We start from the raw sequence: 20,729 nt of genomic DNA on the forward strand, positions 1-20,729 counted from the left end.
CGTTTAACATATGTTTAACTGTCAGAGTGTTTAATAGATGTTATCTTCTTAGTACCTGCTTTATTTAGCTCTTCAACTAGAAGTTTCTGTTTGATGCATCATTGCTAATAATTGCAGAAAGAATAAGGATGGTTCTCAGCTTTGAAACTTTGTGATATGTCTATTTGTAATGCTATATATGGAATTTTTAACTTTTATTCATTTTTTATTGTTTTTATTTTTATTTTTTTTGCTTAGGAAGGTTTGCCCTGAACTAACAGCTATTGCCAATCTTCTTCTTTTTGCTGAAGAAGATTTGCCCTGAGCTAATGACTATTGCCCGTCTTCCTCTATTTTGTATGTGAGCCACCATCACAGCATGGCCATTGATAGATGAGTGGTGTAGATCCGTGTCCAGAAACCAAACCCAGGCTGCCAAAGTTGAGTGCGCCAAACTTAACCACTAGGCCACCAGGGCTGGCCCAGAATTTTTTGTTTTTTATTTAAATTATTTGATAGGTTATCATTAATATGGCTCAAAGATACAAATAAAATAAAAATTTACTCAGTTGCCTTCCCCATAGAAAACTACCAATATTACATTTTTTCTATGGATGACCTTCTTAAGAAAGATACTTTGTGAATTCATAGACATATGAAAATAAATAAATAAATGAAGTCATCTATTTTTACATAAATGGCACTATTATATAAAATGTGTTCTGAACTTTGATTTTATGATATTCATACTATAGTTGCTAATATATTGACAAACTACATAAAAAATGCATATGTTTCTTCCAGCATATTTTGAAAAATGCAACAAAGTCATACCTTTGAACTATGTTGTGTCAACTGTGTCATTGTGATGGATAGACTTGAAGATGGCCCCCCTTCTCTGTCTTCTAATATTTACACCTATCTGTAATCCCCTCCCCTTGAGTATGAGGGGTTACTGTGATTTTCTTCTAACCAATAGCATATGGAAAAGATAATGGTATGTCACTCCTATGATTATGTTACATATGTCAGAATCTATCTTGTTAGCTGACTGGCTCTGGAGACTCTCTTTGCTAGCTTGATGAGGAAAGTAGCTATATTAGGAAAGATTACATGGAAAGAATCTGTGAACAGTCTCTAGAAACTGTAGGCAGCCTCTCAGAGTTGAGGACATCTTTCAACAATAGCCAGCAAGAGACCAGGTTCTCAACCTTACAACCATAAGAAAATAAATTCTACAATAATCTGAGGGAAATATGGAACAATCTGGAAATGAAATCTTCCCCAATCAGACTACCAGATGAGAACACAGCCTGTCAAACGCCTGGATTACAGCTTTATGAGACCCTAATCAGAGGATCCAGCTAAGCCGTGCCTGGATTTCTGACCCATAGAAACTATGAGATAATAAATGTATGTTGTTTTAAGTCTCTAAGTTTGTGGTAATTTGTTACTCAACAGTAGGTAATTACACAGCTATAAGTTCATATTTAAAGACTTGACAATGTTAAAACAATAATGAGAAAGTGGAAAATGAAGATGAGTGTAGATTAGCATGAGAGAAAAAAATCATTAACAGGAGACATTAGTTTGAATTAAGTAATACAATAAAACACATGTTGTATTGTCACAAGACATACTTCCTAAATACAAAGTAGTATAATATGGTCATTCTTATGTAAATGTCAACGTATGAGGCCAATGAAGTTACAAACAAGAGCAAATATATCTCATATGGCTTTCACTGTAATTTTCCTTAAAGTTAAAAATAAGAGCCGTTGCTAAAAATTATGCCATATATAACTATGTCCTAAACTCATGATTATACTTTATTAGCTCTTTAAAATGTATCATTTTTGATATCCATCATATTGAAAATTTATTTGTTGTTTTAGTGGCATACAATAAATGTTGTGTTAGTATTTTAGTATTCCCTTTCTCTACAAGGAAAAATGTTATGATGAGGATGAAGGACACTGATGATCCTTTGGTGCTTGGAGGTGGACAGGAGAAAACGTGGGGAAAGAAATGAAGAGACTATACATAGAAATGTACTCTGGCAAGTATTCCTTTGGCCATGACTTGTATCCTCAGAATTTCATACACCTGAGCCCCTGACACTTGCAACAGCTCTCCTGCTCTTGATAAGCCCACCAGATTGAGAGTTGGATCCAAAGCCTAGGAGTAGGACTTCTTTTCTCTGTTTCTCTTTCCTTTTTTTAATTTTTTTATTTATTGCAGTAACATTGGTTTATAACATTGTATAAATTTCAGGTGTACATCATTATACTTCTATTTCTGCATAGATTACATCATGTTCACCACCCAAATACTAATTACAACCCATCACCACACACATGTGCCGAATTATCCCTTTCGCCCTCCCCTCCCCTGCCTTCCCCTCTGGTAACCACCAATCCAATCTCTGTCTCTATGTGTTTGTTTGTTGTTGTTATTATCTACTACTTAATGAAGGAAATCATATGGTATTTGACCTTCTCTCTCTGACTTATTTCTCTTTGCATAATACCCGAAATGTCCATCCATGTTGTCACAAATGGCTGGATTTCATCGTTTCTTATGGCTGAGTAGTATTCCATTGTGTATATATACCACATCTTCTTTATCCGTTCGTCCCTTGATGGGCACTTAGGTTGCTTCCAAGTCTTGGCTATTGTGAATAACGCTGCAATGAACACAGGGGTGCATGTATCTTTACACATTGCTGTTTTCAAGTTCTTTGGATAAATACCCAGCAGTGGAATAGCTGGATCATATGGTAGTTCTATCCTTGATTTTTTGAGGAATCTCCATACTGTTTTCCATAGTGGCTGCACCAGTTTGCACTCCCACCAGCAGTGTATGAGAGTTCCCTTCTCTCCACATCCTCTCCAACACATGTTGTTTCCTGTCTTGTTAATTATAGCCATTCTGACAGGCGTGAGGTGATATCTCATTGTAGTTTTGATTTGCATTTCCATGATAGTAAATGATTTTGAACATGTTTTCATGTGTCTGTTGGCCATCTGTATATCTTCTTTGGAGAAATGTCTGTTCAGGTCTTTTGCCCATTTTTTAATTGGGTTGGTAGTTTTTTTGTTGTTGAGATGCATGAGTTCTTTATATATTTTGGAGATTAAGCCCTTATCATATGTAGGGTTTGCAAATATCTTCTCCCAATTGTTAGGTTGTCTTTTCGTTTTGTTGATGGTTTCCTTTGCTGTGCAGAAGCTTTTTAGTTTGATGTAGTCCCATTTGTTTATTTTTTCTATTGTTTCTCTTGCCCGGTCAGACGTGGTGCTTGAAAAGATGTTGCTAAGACCGATGTCGAAGAGCATACTGCCTATGTTTTCTTCTAGAAGTTTCATAGTTTCAGGTCTTACATTCAAGTCTTTAATCCATTTGGAGTTAATTTTTGTGTATGGTGTAAGGTAAGGGTCTACTCTCATTTTTTTGCATGTGGCTATCCAGTTTTCCCAACACCATTTGTTGAAGAGACTTTCTTTTCTCCATTGTATGTTCTTGACTCCTTTGTCAAAGATTAGCTGTCCATAGATGTGTGGGTTTATTTCTGGGCTTTCGATTCTATTCCATTGATCTGTGTGTCTGTTTTTGTGCTAGTACCATGCTCTTTTGGTTACTATAGCTTTGTAGTATATTTTGAAATCAGGGAGTGTGATACCTCCAGCTTTGTTCTTTTTTCTCAGGATTCCTTTAGCTATTCGGGGTCTTTTGTTGTTCCATATAAATTTTAGGATTCTTTGTTCTATTTCTGTGAAAAATGTTGTTGGAACTTTGATAGGGATTGCATTGAATCTATAGATGGCTTTAGGAAGTATGGACATCTTAACTATGTTAATTCTTCCAATCCAAGAGCACGGAATATCTTTCCATTTCTTTGTGTCTTCTTCAATTTCTTTCAGCAATGTTTTATAGTTTTCTGTGTACAGAATTTTCACCTCTTTGGTTAAGTTTATTCCTAGGTATTTTTTTCTTTTTGTTGCAATTGTAAATGGGATGGTATTCTTAATTTCTCTTTCAGCTACTTCGTTGTTAGTGTACAGAAATGCAACTGATTTTTGTATCTTGATTTTGTATCCTGCAACTTTACCATATTTGTTTATTACTTCTAAAAGTTTTCTGGTGGATTCTTTAGGGTTTTCTATATATAAAATCATGTCATCTGCAAATAGTGACAGTTTCACTTCTTCCTTTCCAATTTGGATCCCTTTTTTTTCTTTCTCTTGCCTGATTGCTCTGGCTAGGACTTCCAGTACTATGTTAAATACGAGTGGTGAGAGTGGTCATTTTTGTCTGGTTCCTGTTCTTAAAGGGATAGCTTTCAGTTTTTCACCATTAGCTGTGGGTATCTCATATATGGTCTTTATTATGTTGAGGTACTTTCCTTCTATACCCATTTTATTCAGAATTTTTATCATAAATGGATGCTGTATCTTGTCAAATGCTTTCTCAGCATCTATTGAGATGATCATGTGATTTTTATTCTTCATTTTATTAATGTGGTGTATTACGTTGATTGATTTGCGAGTGTTAAACCTTCCCTGCATACCTGGAATAAATCCCACTTGATCATGGTGTATAATCTTTTTAATGTATTGTTGTATGCGATTTGCTAGTATTTTGTTGAGGATTTTTGCATCGATGTTCATCAGTGATATTGGCCTGTAATTTTCTTTTTTTGTGTTGTCCTTGTCTGGTTTTGGTATCAGGTGAATGTTGGCTTCGTAGAACGAGTTAGGGAGCTTCCCTGTCTCCTCAATTTTTTGGAAGAGTTTGAGAAGGATAGGTATTAAGTCTTCTTTGAATGTTTGGTAGAATTCACCAGGGAAGCCGACTGGTCCTGGACTTTTATTTTTGGGGAGGTTTTTGATTACTGTTTCGATCTCCTTACTGGTGATTGGTCTATTCAAATTCTCTACTTCTTCTTGATCCAGTTTTGGAAGGTTGTATGATTCTAAGAATTTATCCATTTCTTCCAGATTGTCGAATTGGTTAGCATATAGCTTTTCATAGTATTCTCTTATAAGCTTTTGTATTTCTGAGGTGTCTGTTGTAATTTCTCTCTTTCATTTCTGATTTTACTTATTTGTGCCTTCTCTCTTTTTTTCTTGGTGAGTCTAGCTAAAGGTTTTTCAGTTTTGTTGATCTTTTCAAAGAACCAGCTCTTGGTTTTATTAATTTTTCTATTGTTTTTTGGTCTCTATTTCATTTATTTCTGCTCTGATTTTTATTATTTCCCTTCTTCTACTGATTTTGGGCTTTGTTTGTTCTTCTTTTTCCAGTTCCTTTAGGTGCACTGTTAGATTGTTTATTTGAGATTTTTCTTGTTTGTTGAGATAGGCCTGTATTGCTGTAAACTTCCCTCTTAGAACCGCTTTTGCTGTATCCCATAAATTCTGGCATGTCATATTTTCATTTTCATTTGTCTCCAGGTATTTTTTGATTTCTTCTTTGATTTCTTTGTTAACCCAGTCGTTGTTCAGTAGCATTTTGTTTAATCTCCATGTATTTGTGGCTTTTCTAGTTTTCTTCCTATAGTTGATTTCCAGTATCATACCATTGTGTTCAGAAAAGATGCTTGGTATTATTTCAATCTTCTTAAATTTATGGAGACTTGTTTTGTGGCCTAATATGTGATCAATCCTGGAGAATGTTCTATGTGCATTGAAAAGAACGTGTATTATTCGGTTTTTGGATGGAATGCTCTGTATATATCTACCAGGTCCATCTGTTCTAGTGTGTCATTTAAGGCCAATGTTTCCTTATTGATCTTCTGTTTGGATGATCTATCCATTGGTGTAAGTGGAGTGTTAAAGTCCTCTACTATTATTGTGTTACTGTCTATTTCTGTTTTTATGTCTGTTAACAACTGCTTTATATATTTAGGTGCACCTACATTGGGTGCGTAGATATTTACAAGTGTTATAGCCTCTTGTTGGATTGTTCCCTTGATCACTATGTAATGCCCTTCTTTGTCTCTTTTTACAGTTTTTGTTTTAAAGTCTATTTTGTCTGATATGAGTACTGCTACCCTAGCTTTCTTTTCATTGTCATTTGCGTGGAGTATCATTTTCCATTCCTTCACTTTCAGTTTGTGAGTGTCTTTAGGTCTGAAGTGTGTCTCTTGTATGCAGCATATATATGGGTCTTGTTTTTTTATCCAGTCAGCCACCCTATGCCTTTTAATTGGAGCATTTAGTCCATTGACGTTTAAAGTAGCTATTGATAAGTACTTACTGCCATTTTTTAACTTTTTTTTTTTCTCAGTGTTTTGGTAGTCCTTCTCTGTTCCTTTCTTCTTCTATACAGAATTGATGGTCTCTTTAGTTTGACCTCCGTCTGAAAGCTCTACTCTTTAACTCCCCTTCCTCCTTTTATGTTTTTGATATCATATCTAACCTCTTTTTTGTGCATTTGTATCCATTATGTTCTTATCATGGAAATAGATAATTTTTCCTATTTGTGGTCTTCTCTTTTCCCCTTAAATCAGTCCCTTTAACATTTCTTGTAGCACTGCTTTCTTGTTGACGAACTCCTTTAATTTTTGCTTGTCTGGGAAATTTTTGATCTCTCCTTCCATTTTGAATGATAAGCTTGCTGGGTAGAGTATTCTTGGCTGTAAGTTTTTTCCTTTTAGCACTTTAAATATATCGTGCCACTCTCTTCTAGCCTGTAAGGTTTCTGCTGAGAAGTCAGCTGATAGCCTTATGGGGTTTCCTTTGTATGTAACTTGACCTTCTCTTCCGGCTTTTAGGATTCTCTCCTTATCTTTAATTCTAGACATTTTGATTGTGATGTGTCTTGGTGTGGGCCTCTTTGGGTTTATCTTGTTTGGGGCTCTCTGTGCCTCCTGTACCTGGATGTCTGTTTCCTTCCTTAGGTTAGGGAAGTTTTCATCTATTATTTCTTGAAATAGATTCTCTGCCCCTTTGTCTCGCTCTTCTCCTTCCGGGACACCTATAACACGGATGTTAGTGTGCTTGATGTTGGCCAGAGGTCCCTTAGACTGTCCTCACTCTTTTTAATTCTTTTCTCTTTTACCTGTTCAGCTTGGGTAATTTCTTCTAGTCTTTTGTCCAGCTCACAGATCCGTTCTTCTGTATCCTCTACTCTGCTTTTGAGTCCCTCTAGTGAATTTTTCATTTCCAGTATTGTATTCTTCATTTCTGATTGGTTCTTTTTTATGTCTTCCATTTCTTTGTTAACATTCTCACTGAATTCATCTATTCTTCTCCCCACATCAGTGAGCATCCTTAACACTCTTTGTTTGAACTTTCTGTCAGGTAGGTTGCTCATTTCTGTTTCACTTAGTTTCTTTTCTGGGAAAAGGAACTTTTCTTTGTCCTGTTCCCTTACTTGGAATGTATTCCTTTGCCTCCTCATTTTGCCTCTTTCCCTGTGCTTGTGTCTATGTATTAGGTAGGTCAGCTACATCTCCTGCTCTTGGATAGGTGACCTTATGTTAGTGATGGCTTAGGAGGCCTGCAGTGTGCTTCCCCAGTTCTCAATGTTCCAGGGGTGACCCCTATGTGGGCTACGTGTGTCCTTCTGTTGTGGCCTGTTTTCTCTCCCTATAGGCGCCCAGGGAGGCTGAGTTATGCTCCTGGCCAGATGTTGTAATGTTCAGCTGCTTGTAGTTGTTGTGGGCCCTTCAGTCTCTTTATCAGGTGTGGGGAGCCCCAGCACAGTTGGCTGCAAGTTCTAATACCACATTTGTGTTGCAGTATTTCTTTTAAGTGAGTAGGCCCCCAGCGTGGCAGGTTGTTAGCCTCAAGGCCTTACAATTGCTGTAAGCCTCCAGCCTTTAGGTCTCTTGTCAGCTCTCTGAGGATTGCAGCTGGGTGGTGCTGGCCTCAGGCACAGGAGCACCCAATTGTTTCAGGCTTTGGAAGGAGGGGCAAACCCCCTATGTGGGTCTTTGAGAAGCATAAGTCTTCTGCAGCTGACAAGCCCTGCCGCCCACAGGTCCACACACACAGTCAACACAGTCCTGCCCCATGTGCGCGCCCCAACCTCCCCAAGCGGACCCAGTCTCTCCACGGCGGGAGCCCCACACACTCCCCCACTGCCCCACAGTCTTACCCGCTCCTTGTGCACAACCTGCCCCACTGAAGTGGGCTCAGTTGCCAGGCTGCAGAGAATCCAGTCACCAATCTATGCAGGCCCACAAGTTGCCTGAGGGCTTGTTGTTCGGTGGGGCCAGTCTCTAGGGTGGGCTACCTGCCCTGGCTGAGCTGGATTAAATCAGTGCTCTAGTGGGTGTGGCAGATCCTGGGCTAGCAGGCCCCAGGGAGAACTCCAATGGCGTCTGTGGCAGCACACAGGCCACAACAATGGCCGCCGCCAATGTCCCTGTCCCTGGAGAGGTCTCACCTCTCACTGAGATGCACTCAGGGCCTATTAGGTGAGTCTCTTTTCACCACAGCACTGTGCACCTTTCTTTCTGGTGATTTTAGGTTGCTTTCTCAAACGGGTGAGTTTGCGTGTGGGCCCTTTAAGAGCCAGTTTTAATGTTTTTGTGAACCAGCTTTTCTGGGGGTGCTCCCCGATGTTTTAGTAGCAGGCAAAGTCAGATATTATGCCACTCGCCTCGATTTTGCTGGGTCCACACAATGCCCACAGCGGGGGCGCTCCCCGGCTCAGGGCCCCGCGCCTCCAGGGAGGGCTGCGGACCTGTGGGCGGCTCCCAGCGGCCGTGAAGCTGGCGGCTTGTGAAGGCGGCGTTTTTCCTCTCCAGAAGGGAGTCTCTGCCTCTTCCACCTCAATTAGGATTGTCCTTTGTTGCAGGAGTTCCTCTTATCCAGTTTTCAGTTCTGTCTCAGGGGTAATTTTTCCACGAGTAGTTGTAAATTGGCTGTGTCCATGGGAGGAGGTGAGTTCAGAGTCTGACTACGCCGCCATCTTGACCTTGATCTCTCTTTCCTTTTTTTGTGACGTTTTTCTCTAACTAAATGTAAGAGCTCAGTGGTGTAAGAGCTCAATGACGTAAGAGTTCAGTGGTGTGGACAGGAGAAAAATGGCCCAGAGTGGTCACTTAGGCTGCTTTTAGTTTAGAACTTAATTTAATGGGTCAAAGGTAAAAAACATGTAAGCTTGGCCAGCTCAAGGATCCCAAATATAGTTTAGTTTTTTCAAATAACCTTTTTATTCTAGAATACTTTTTGCTTTACAGAAAAGTGTGAATACAGAACAGAGTGTTCCCATACATCCTACATTTAGTTTCCCATATAATTTACATCTTACATTAGAATATTGTCACAATTAATGAACTGGTATTGATATATTATTATTAACTAAAGCCCATATAGTTTTTTCATATTTCCTTAGTTTTTACATAATGTCTTTTTTCTATTTCAGAATCCCATCCAGGATATCACATTGCAATGAGTCATCATGTCTCTTTAGGCTCCTTGTGGCCATAGAATTTCTCAGACTTCCCTCATTTTTGATGACCCTGACAGTTTTGAGGAGTACTGTTCAGATGTTTTGTATAATGTCCCTCCACTGGGATTTGTCTGACATGTTTCTTATGATCAGACTGGGGTACCCTTAAGATTTTTGGTTGGAAGATTGAACAGATAAGTTCTGTTCTCAACAAATCATATCAAGGGTACATAAATCAACATGACTTATCATTGTTGATGTTAATCATGATTACATGGCTGAGACAATGTTTGCCAGGTTTCTCCACTGTGAAGTTATTCTTTTTTTTTTCTCTTTCCAAAGTGTACTCTTTGTAAACAAGCCACTATGCATCCCACACTTAAGGAATGGGGTGTTCCATATAGAGTTTTAACATTGGTAGGTATCAGTGTAGAATCCTTATTTGGGATACAGTAAAATGATGAAATGATAATATAGGCATATTGGCATAGACATACATATTTTTCTCAACTGTCTATCTAATTTATTTCTATTTTATCTATCTACCTATATCTATCTATCTATCTATCTATCTATCTATCTATCTATCTATCCACTGAAAAACTCTACTTTTTTCCAAGTTGTGTACACTTTAGTGATAGGAATAGGGTCCAGAGACCCTGAGAGAAATAGAAAGGTTTTACACGGCTGTAAATTTTCAAACTAGTCCATGAAACTTTGTTAAGTCAATAAGATTGCAGAAGCAGTAGGATAGACTGAAAAGAAGGAACATAATGAAAAGGAAAAGGAAGAAAATTGATGAAGGAGCTTAGGAGCAGGAAAGAGTCTCTGGACTGGAAAGGTCTGTATCAAAAAAGCTGTAAAGGAAACTATCTCAAGAGCTGTATATAATTAAGGATAGCAGGCAAATAAACAAAAGAAACTTGTTATATATAATATATATAATATGTATATGCATGTATGTATGTATATATGCTAGAGACTTTGGTGTTTAACCATAAACTCATACCATTGTAGAACAAATGTCCAGTTAATATGACAAAAGGTAATTATAAAATTTTACTTGCCAAATTAGGGAAATTAATACAATATATCTGATATGAAATCCATCTCAAACAGCAGAGGAGATGTACTGGATCATGTATCTGGGTAGTGTAGAACTAAGGAAGGCCTGAGACCCAGTTTGATCAAGGATTCATCTGTTTCTTTAAGATGTCTTCATTTTTGTCCTCTTTTTTGTCTTTAGGCTGATTTTCTCACAGTTAAAGGTAATTAGGAATAACAACTTTGTTTTTCTGTAGGTAGGAAAAAAACACTTCCATCCTAGCTATTCAAAGGATAGTCCTATAATTCTCTCACAGTTGAACTGATAACTTTGACTAGGGGAATGGGATTTGTTGATTGGTTTAACAAATGTTTCTACCAAACTGTTCTTACTCTCAACATCCACCTCCCCAACTCCATCTGCTGGTGGAGTTTTTCCTGAAGCACACGGGCTCAGTGCGTGACCTACGCATACCCAAACAAAAACATGGCAAGTGTCAGGAAGAAGGAAATATAGTGGTCAAATACAGCAAACCTTCTATGTCCTGAAATATTAGGAGCATATTCTTCTGCCTATACTAATGTCCTGTTAGTTATGAAAGAGTTAGCGTATATGTTCTGCTTATCATCCAGAGAATATGAATATGATCCATGTACTTAATTATAATTTAATGATTAATGGATTACATGATTTCAAAACTAGATCTTGTCATATACTGGGTACGTAATTATTTTAGAAACTTTGAAAGGGGTCTCAAAACACTGAAAACATATCAGTTTTGATTCTTTTATTATCAACAATATAGATACTTTTTGAATTAAGCAAATATATGGTTCCATGAGTGGATTGTGAAATCAGGTGTGTAACTTTTTTCCACTGGAAAGATTTTCAGCTTTGAAGGCAAAAATAACATTTTGGTGTTTATTTTCCTCAGGGTCCAATCTGTGAAATATTTTCTAGTGTATGATTTCTAAGACAGAACTGGAATGAATAATTAATTTAATACTGTCTTTAGCAAAATATAAATTTAAACTATTCCAATTTGGGGCAAATAATGGTTCTGGCAGTGAGACAATTATATGTTTATTTAATTTGTTTATCATTTGTAAGGGTCCATTGATATACTACACCTGACGTTATTGTTATCTTTATTACATAGCCTTAATATAACACATTGAATTTTCAAAATGCTATAATCATTAATTAGTCATACTTCATAACACTCTTGTGAGCTACTCTGGTGATTATACAAAATTAAGTTACAAATAATGCAGGTTGCTGCCCTGAAGGAATTATTACTTACAAGTAAATATATTACAAATTGTAGGTTAGTAATCTGTGAAATTTTTGAGTTTCTTGCATTGAATATGCAAGCATAGATAATAACTCAAAAAGTATATTTATTACAGCTATGCCATTTGTGCCATGTTATTTAATGTTACAACATTTGGATACTCTGTTGTGAAAAGTTTGCATATAAATTTGCTTAGACTTTTCCATTTTTCTTGAAATCACAGATTAAAAGTCTTGGCAAAAACTTGGATAAATCGTCTACTTATCCATCTGCTAGGCCTCACTTTTGTTACAGAATTTATACATGCTCTTATTTATTTTAAAGATTCCTTAGGAAACCTCCAACAACTTCCCGTTTCCAGTATCTCTATTCCATTTCTAATAAAGTCTACCTCCTCCAAAAAGTCATATTGTTTATGGCCTTTGAAATACATGTCACAGTTATTTGCCAGAAAATTCTCCTTAATCTTAATAGGCTCTGTTGATCCTTACCAAACTGTCAAAAGGAAGCAAAGTGGAGTTTCCAAGTAGATTCAAGTAGCATAAAGATAAAGAGGAGTTTCCATATTGATTTTAAGAATTATGTTAACATGAAGTGTCCTTTTTATGTCTGTCTGATGCCTTCCTTCTCCACTTCTCACAGCAATTGAGAATCTCTCCAAGACATAGATCCCCTAATTTGCCATTTTAATGGTGAAAGAAAGCCTAAAAATACTAATATAATTTCTTCTTCTTCTTTTTTTTTTTTGTGAGGAAGATTAGCCCTGAGCTAACATCTGATGCCAATCCTCCTCATTTTTGCTAAGGAAGATTGGCTCTCGGCTAACATCTGTACCCATCTTCCTCTACTTTATATGGGACGCCGCCACAGCACGGCTTGACAAACAGTGCGTTGGTGTGTGCCCAGGATCGGAATCTGTGAACCCCCGGTTACCACGAAGCAGAGCATGTGCACTTAACCTCTATGACACTGGGCAGGCCCCCCTAACATAATTTCTTAATCTTTTGTTTGGCTAAACTCAAACGTTTCCCCTAGAAATGGAAGACTCTTAAAGAAACTATCTTACGTGAACGATGTAGATTAATATTTTCAAATGTGTCTTCTTGAAAAACAAATTCAAAATGTGCGTATTGTAATGGGAGTGGAAAATTTCCAAGGAAGGAACTAATTTGTTAAGAAGGTTTTTGTAAGAAGAAAAAAAGGCGTCATCTAGAAGAGAGTTTTCTTGCAGGCAGACACTAAACATAGTACATACAACTTGGTCTTTCTCAGACAGATGAATATTCAAGTAAAATATTTTTAATAAATTAGAACAAATGGTGCAGGAATTGCAAAGAAAATAATGTGTTTTCTCTTTGTTCTCTAAACTTTCACAACTCAAATGGGAAATGTACTTCTAAGAATACGTATATATACATACGTGTGTGTGTGTATTTGTATGTGTATGTAGTCTTGCATCACATAATGACATTTCAGTCAGTGATGGATCGCATATACAACGGTGGTCGTTAAGATTGGTGCCTTATAGTCTGAGTGTGTAGTGGGCCATACCATCTAGGTTTGTGTAAGCACGCTCTATAATGTTCGCACAATGACAAAATCGCCTAACAGCACATTTCTCAAAACATATCCCTGTCGTTAAGCAACGCATAACTCTATAGGTATGTATAGCTCCATAGAGATATATCTATCATATATAGATATATCTGAATGTACACAGATCTACCTGTATATATATAGATATGTTTAGATAGGTCTATCTATCTATCATCTATATCTGTCTATTTACCTGTCTTTATGGATGTATGTATGTTTAACTATATGAAATTGCCGATATTTGATTATTTTTGACCTGCAGAAAAGGCAATTGCATTGCCCAATCAAATAGTAGTTACTGGAGAAGTTTGGTTAGAGGTATAATGGCAACACCTGGTGTCATGGAATTAATACTGTGCTTGGCAATTTGGCTTCTGGTTTTAATTCTGTGATTCACCAGATTTATGATTTTGAGAAGGCCACCTTTCTAGCACACAGTTTCATCACCTGTGACATAGGGAAGGCTATCTAGGTCCTGGATCTTTTCTCCTTACCTTCAAATTTGTTTATGCTCATTCATTAATTCACTCAACAAGTATGTTGTATGGTTTTTTTTTTTAGTGAGGAAGATTGGCCCTGAGCTAACATCTGTTGGCCAATCTTCCTTTTTTTTTTTTTTTTTGGGTTGAGGAAGACTTGCCTTGAGCTGACATTTGTGCCAATCCTCCTCCACTTCGTATGTGGGATGCCACCACAGCATGGCATAACAAGCAGTGTGTAGGTCCACATCCAGGATCTGAACCGGTGAACTCCGGCCTGCCAAAGTAGGGCATGCCAACTTAACCACTACACCACTGTGCCAGCCACTTGTGATATTTTTTTGATACCTAATATGTTATGGGCAATTTTTTACTCTTTGAGAGTATAGTAGTGATCAAAATAGGCAAAATTCCCTTATAAATTATAACTAATACTGATTTATCCTTCATTCTCCTAGATTAACAGAAATATTCTCTCAAGAAAATACACTTAATACACCATCCAAGACCCTATAGTCATTCTGAATAGGAGGATTATTCTGTAAATCCTAGGATATCTGCTGAGTACTGGATGTACAGCGTTGCCTTGAACTATGTTCTATACCAGGAAAGTTGGAGAATATGCTCAGTACTGCCCCTTTTGAAGTCTGCATTTCAAGATTATTTTAAAGTTGGTCTGCAAATTTTATCAATTTCAATAGAAACGCAATGAGTTGGAGCAGCAGATATGAGAAGGAAGTAGAAGAGTCATTACTAAATTTTCATTTGTTTTAAATTCAGGACATGGCTGCTTCTCAGTGGTCTCTAAAGATTTGTATATAAAATTTCCTTGTTTTACATACTATTGAAATACTTTACCCTCTTGTGAATATCAGGTAATACCAAGACATTTTTCCATAACAACTAAAGTTATTGAATCTAGGTTTGTATTCTTTGGGCTTCCTCATTCCATTGATCTTTTTGCCTAGCAACTGCATTCATTGCCTGGAGTGTCCAGAGAACTAGCAGGAAACACATTCTCTTCAAAGATTGTATTAAACATATTCACACTGATTGTTTTTCTTACACTAATTCTGACACCAAATGAGAGGATTTTTTTCTCTCCTGTCACCAAACACGTGGTGTCATTTCCACCATCACTTCTCCACTCTCTAACACCAACTGGCTGTCCAAGATTTCAATTCGATTCTGACAGTATCTACTTGGAATTAACATCAGATCCCACAAGTTAAAGTCCCACAAGACTGTCCCCACTTCAGATGCCATTCACAAGTCCTGGGCCACTGGTATTTCTGACCGATTGCCTATAAATAAATCAGGGGTTCCCATTATCTCCTCTTAGGTTTAATAATTCACTAGAAGACTCACAGAACTCAAGAAAGCACTTACTTACTATTGCTAGTTTCTTATAAAGGATACAACTCAGGGAAGGCAAGTAGAAGAGATTCATAAGGCAAGGTTTGTGGGGGAGGAGTGCAGAGTTTCTAGGCCCTCTCTGGGTACACCACCTTCCCAGTGCCTCAACATATCCACTAACTGAGAAGCTCTCTGAACCCCATCCTTTAGGATTTTTTTTAATGGAGATTTCATTATGTAGGCATGATCAACGAAATCATTGGCCATTGGTGATTAACTGAATTTCTAGCCCCTCTCCCCTCCCTGGAGGTTGAGGAGTGGAGCTGAAAGTTTCAGGTTTCTAATCAATGTTTGGTATTTCTGGCAACTAGCCCCTATTTTAGAGATATCTAAAGGCCCACCAAAAATTTCCTTATTAAAACAAAAACAAGGTCCTATCACCCTTATCACTCAGGATATTTCAAGGGTTTTAGGAGCTGTGTGCCAGGAACTGGGGACAACAACATAATATCTTTCTGTGATGCCAGAAACATATGCAGAAGGCTTTTTAAGACTGTGTAAGTGATACAGTCATAGCTGCACGAAAAGAGAGAATATAGTTTTGGAAAAACTGAGATTCATATTTTTCACTGTTAAATCTAGGTATAGTTGAAATGTAACTCTAATAATTGTCCAAATTGGGAAAAACAATTAGGGAATATGCAGACTAGTTAATAATCCTTGTGTAATAAAAAAGAGTATGGGGCCAGCCCCAGTGGCCTAGTGGTTAAGTTTGGCCCGCTCTGCTTCAGCGGCCCAGGTTCGGTTCCCGGGCGTGGACTTATACTTCTCATCTGTCAGTGGCCATACTGTGCACTGGCTCACATACAAAAAAGAGGAAGATTGGCAACAGATGTTAGCTTAGGGCAAATCTTCCTCAGGAAAAATTAAGATAGTATGAATATACTTAGGTTTCCATGATTCTTTGAAAATTATATACTAGTAATTTTACCTTGATAAACTACAAAAATGGCTCTCCTATCAATCTCGGATATCATTCTCAGGAACTCTTTTGTTTTTTCTATTCACATTATCATGTCAATTACTTTACTTGGAAGAATATGGAATTATTCATATTAGAATAAGAGAAACTAGTAGTTTTTAATCTAATTAAGAAATTTTGGATTCTAAAAATGTTCATTGTATGGTTATCAATCTATTCCTACCCTGTTATAAAATGCTATACCTTTAAAATGTAGTGTTTATAACTATTCTATATTTACATTTTTAAAATGTCTAAACTTACTGTTACAGAAAAATTGGTATAATTTTGTGGATGTAAGACTAAATGCATGAAGATTTTCTTGTTATGTTAGGTGTATAATGCTACTTAACAAAAGTACTAAGGGCCTTCTTCCTATTACAGAAACAAGAACAGTGAAGCCAGATTACTTGAGTACTGAGTTTAATGATAATGAGCCCTGAGCCCCGGGAATATTAGTATGCCTACATTGTTTCTGCTGTGATCACCAAATAATTTGGTTTTAACCTTGTTAACAGTACTATTTCATGTTCACAGTGTTAAAAAAGGTTATAAGACCACAGTCTTGGCCACTTGTCTTTAGTGGAATCATCATCCATTGATTCATTCGTTCATTACAGTTTTAGCATACTCTGCCAAAAATTTAATTTTGCATATGTTTGGTGTTTTTCTTATTCCCTGCTTAACCAAGTTCTCTGGCAAAAGAGACACTTTAAAGACACCTTTGATCACCCATAAAGGAATAAATCATCTTTGAGTTACCAGAGGTAGCTTTGCTCTAGGATAGATGGTGATGTATAGGATCATTTAAAGATTGAGAGAAGACCTTAGGAGGATGGATGGGTTCTTCCATCACATGAGAACTTTTGTGCTGTGAAAGTCTGAAATGAGAAGCTTCCAGACCTGGAAAGAGACTGGGGAAAGTGGGGGTGTGGGGGGTTATTTGAGACTTTGGATATAAGAAATGTTGGTCATAAGAACAAATCATAATTCAGAATTTTAGGGCCTGCTGAGAGCCTTGAATTTAGGGGGAAGTTTTGGGAAAACGGGAAGGTTTTGCAAGTGGGCCTTGTGAGAGTGCTCATTTCAGTAGCCATGCTAGATGTTCTAAGCTCCTATTGTTCTCTGGGTCTAATAACCAGCTGCTTTTACTGTCTTCAATGTTCCCCATTGTGGTCACTGCGGGATGTAACACACCCCGAATTGCTTGTTCATGAGTCAGGAAGTTTGCTCTTCTAATCTTTTTCAGACAGAATTTAGTTTGGCCAGCTGCCCAATCCCCAATCCCTCATGGTAATTACTATAAGAAATTGTGCACTATAATATTTTCCTGGTTGCATTGAATTGGCAACTTATAGGATAAGCAATAGAATTTTGGGGACAGACTGGAGCATGTTAATGGTATCGAGCACTGGCGAAAGGGAAAGTGCTTACTGTGTATCAGAGATATAATGAGAAAGATGACAGTATCCTAGCCTGTGTGAAATTCACATTATGGTGGGAAAAGATGTTCTATTTAGGCTCTTGTGGTTAAAAGGAGAGTGACTCAAGTTACTTCTAGTAATGAAGAATTTATTTTAAGAGTAACTTTCACCCAAGGAAAAAAAGTGCATAATTAGGTCATAAGGAGATAGAAATCATAATATTGGAGGCCAATGAGAAAACTTAGAAACTAAGTTTCTTTGGGGATCTAAGTTGGTACTGAGAACACTAGCTGTAGAAGATTGGACAGAATCATTAAAGATTATGTGCTCTGCTATAATATGACTTGACCATCCAAATTTCTGCTATTTCCTCCTTTTGCTACAAGCTCACTTTGTCTTACTCTCCACTGGACATAGATATTTGATTTGCCATATAGCTCCTGTTTACTCTTAACTTTGCTTCCTCATAACTTTGGCATGCCATGAATGTTTATGAACCTGGCTCTTCCTTACTTGTTGTAAATGACCTCAGGGTTTTCTTGAACGGGTCTTTCTAGCTTTATTCCCTGCTAAAAACTACCTTATCGGTCCCACATTTTTCAGTTCAGATTCCTGAAAGATAAAATATGATCAACTAGTTCATCTGTGTTTTATGTTCATTCTATTGAACAGATAACCTTGGGCTTGGTACGCATCCATATTCTGATTTTCTGTGACTTAAGGAGTGGGAAGTCAAGTGATTAAAAATATGGATGTTTAGATTTTTCTTTAGGAGTTAACAGTAGAAAAGCTTGAAATGATTGACTTGTCTCATACAAAGGAATAATTTCAGCACAGTGTCAAGAATATCAATGATAAGATACTGTAAAACATATAACAGGAATACAAGGAGGTAATAAACAACAAAAACTAGGAAATCAAAGACCTTTTCATACAGACAATATACTTGAGTTAGAGTTGAGTAGCCTCTTTCCAGGTCATTCAGTAGGTAGAAGAGCTTTTCAAAATGAGAGAACATATGCCAAGACACAGAGACAGGAAACTTCTATATGTATGAGAAACCATAAATAGTTTTGTCTGGTGGAGTAGAAGGTAAAGGTAGGAAATCTGTGAGTAATCATTTGCAGTAATAGTTAAAAGTCACATAATGGAGAGCTGATGTATCAATGGAAATGCTGACGGATTTTATTCAACAGGTGATATGGAAATAGAAGTGTTTTAAGTACATATGTGCTATAATTAGATACACATGTCAGAAAGAGCATTCTGGCAATACATGAGAGAGCACTGAAGATGGACTAAATGGGTGATCAATTAGGAATCATTTACAACATTGCTGTGAAGAGACTACAAGGGAATGCCATAGCACTGATGGTTGGAATGAGGATGTAAGGAGAAATGCTAAAGCTATTAAAGAAGAATCAATGGCACCTTTCTTTGAGAAATCACCGTGGCAGCTGGGACCCTGTACACATATCCTGAAAACTGTAAGGCCTTCAAGGCTCTGATAGCAGCTCAGTACAGCAGAGCTCAGGTCTGTGTGCTCTCCGTACCACCCCACTTCCACTTTGGCCAAACCAACCAAACCCCTGAATTTCTCCATAAATTTCCTGCCAGCGGTAAAGTTCTAGCATTTGAGGGTGGTGACGGATTCTTGTGTTTGAGAGCAGTGCCATGGTCTATGTGAGCAATGAGGAGCTGCACTGAGGAGCAATGAAGTGCTTCAGATGCAGCAGCCCAGGTGGTGCCTTGAGCTGACATTTGTGCCCAGGTGGTGCATTGGGTGGTCTTTGGTGATAGTGACCTAGTGCCCCCAGCCAGTACCTGGGTGTTCCCCACATGGGGCATCATGTGTCACAATAAGCAGGCCAAAGAGAATGCAAAGGAAGATGTGAGGCGAATTCTGGGGCTGCTGGATGCTCACTTAAGGATGAAGACTTTTCTAGTGGTGAACATGTAACACTGGCTGAGATCACAGTTGTATACACTCTGCTGTGGCTCTATAAACAGGTACTGGTGCCTTCTTTCTGCCAGCCCTTCCCCAATACCAATTGCTGGTTCCTCTCCTGGGTTACCAGTTCCGCTTCCGGGCTGTCTTGGGGGAGGTGAAAATCTGTGAGAAGATGGTCTGCTTTGAAGCTAAAATGTTTACAGACAGCCATCCTAAAAAAGACAACCCATAGGAAGAGAAAGCTTCACTGGAAGAGAAGCAGAAGCCCCAGGCTGAGCAGAAAGAGGAGAAAAATGTGGCTGCCCCTCATTCCTGAGGAGGAGATGGGTAAATGTGTGGGCTCTGGTTGCTGAATGAAAGGCCAAAGACCCCTTTGCTCACCTGCCCAAGAATATCTTAGTGTTGGATGAATTTAAGTGCAAGTACTCCAATGAAGATACACTCTGTGATACTGCTGTATTTTGGGGAACACCTTGATAAGGATGGCTGGTCCCTGTGGTACTCAAGTACTGCTTCCCTGCAGAGCTCACCCAAACCTTCATGAGTTGCAACCTCATCAATGGAATGTTCCAGTGATTGGACAAGCTGAGGAAGAATGCTTTGCCAGTGTCATCCTCTTTGGAACCAACAATAACAGCTCTATTTTGGAAGTCCAGGTCTTCCGTGGCTAGGAGCTTGCCTTTCCTCTGAGTCCAGATTGGCAGGTGGGCTATGAGTCATATATATGGTGGCAACTGGCTCCTCACAGCAAGGAGACCCAGATGCTGATTCAAAAGACTTTTCCTGGGAGGGGGCCTTCCAGCATGTGAGCAAAGCCTTCTATCAGGGCAAGATCTTCAAGCGAACATCTCTTGCCATCGCCAAGCTGCCTGCATCTGCCCTTCAGACAGATGGGCGTCATTAAAGAAATTGAAAATTGAAAAAAAAAAATCAATGGACCTCAGTGATAGGCTCTTGATTTTAAAGCTAATGATAAAACATTAACAATTTGAATGTTATTGTTAGATTATTATATTTAAATCATTATTACTTTTTATTTTAGTTATGGGATTTAATAAGAATGACTGCTGAAATTTTATGAACGATGTCTAAAAGCACCAGGCGCTTTTCATAGAAGAGGAGATGATTGAAGGCTGAGAGGTCATTTATCGGATTGCTAAACCGCAGGTGACAAGTGGT

The 20,729-nt window shown here is 38.0% G+C and overlaps 1 pseudogene; it reads left to right on the forward strand.

Annotated features, from left to right (window-relative positions):
* Positions 1–19,448: 19,448 nt before the first annotated feature.
* On the forward strand, positions 19,449–20,454 carry LOC101394042 (elongation factor 1-gamma pseudogene; annotated as a pseudogene).
* Positions 20,455–20,729: the final 275 nt, after the last annotated feature.

The sequence above is a fragment of the Ceratotherium simum genome, chromosome 10 (assembly GCF_057802395.1).
Source record: "Ceratotherium simum simum isolate JZ-2026a chromosome 10, ASM5780239v1, whole genome shotgun sequence".
Taxonomy (NCBI): domain Eukaryota; kingdom Metazoa; phylum Chordata; class Mammalia; order Perissodactyla; family Rhinocerotidae; genus Ceratotherium; species Ceratotherium simum.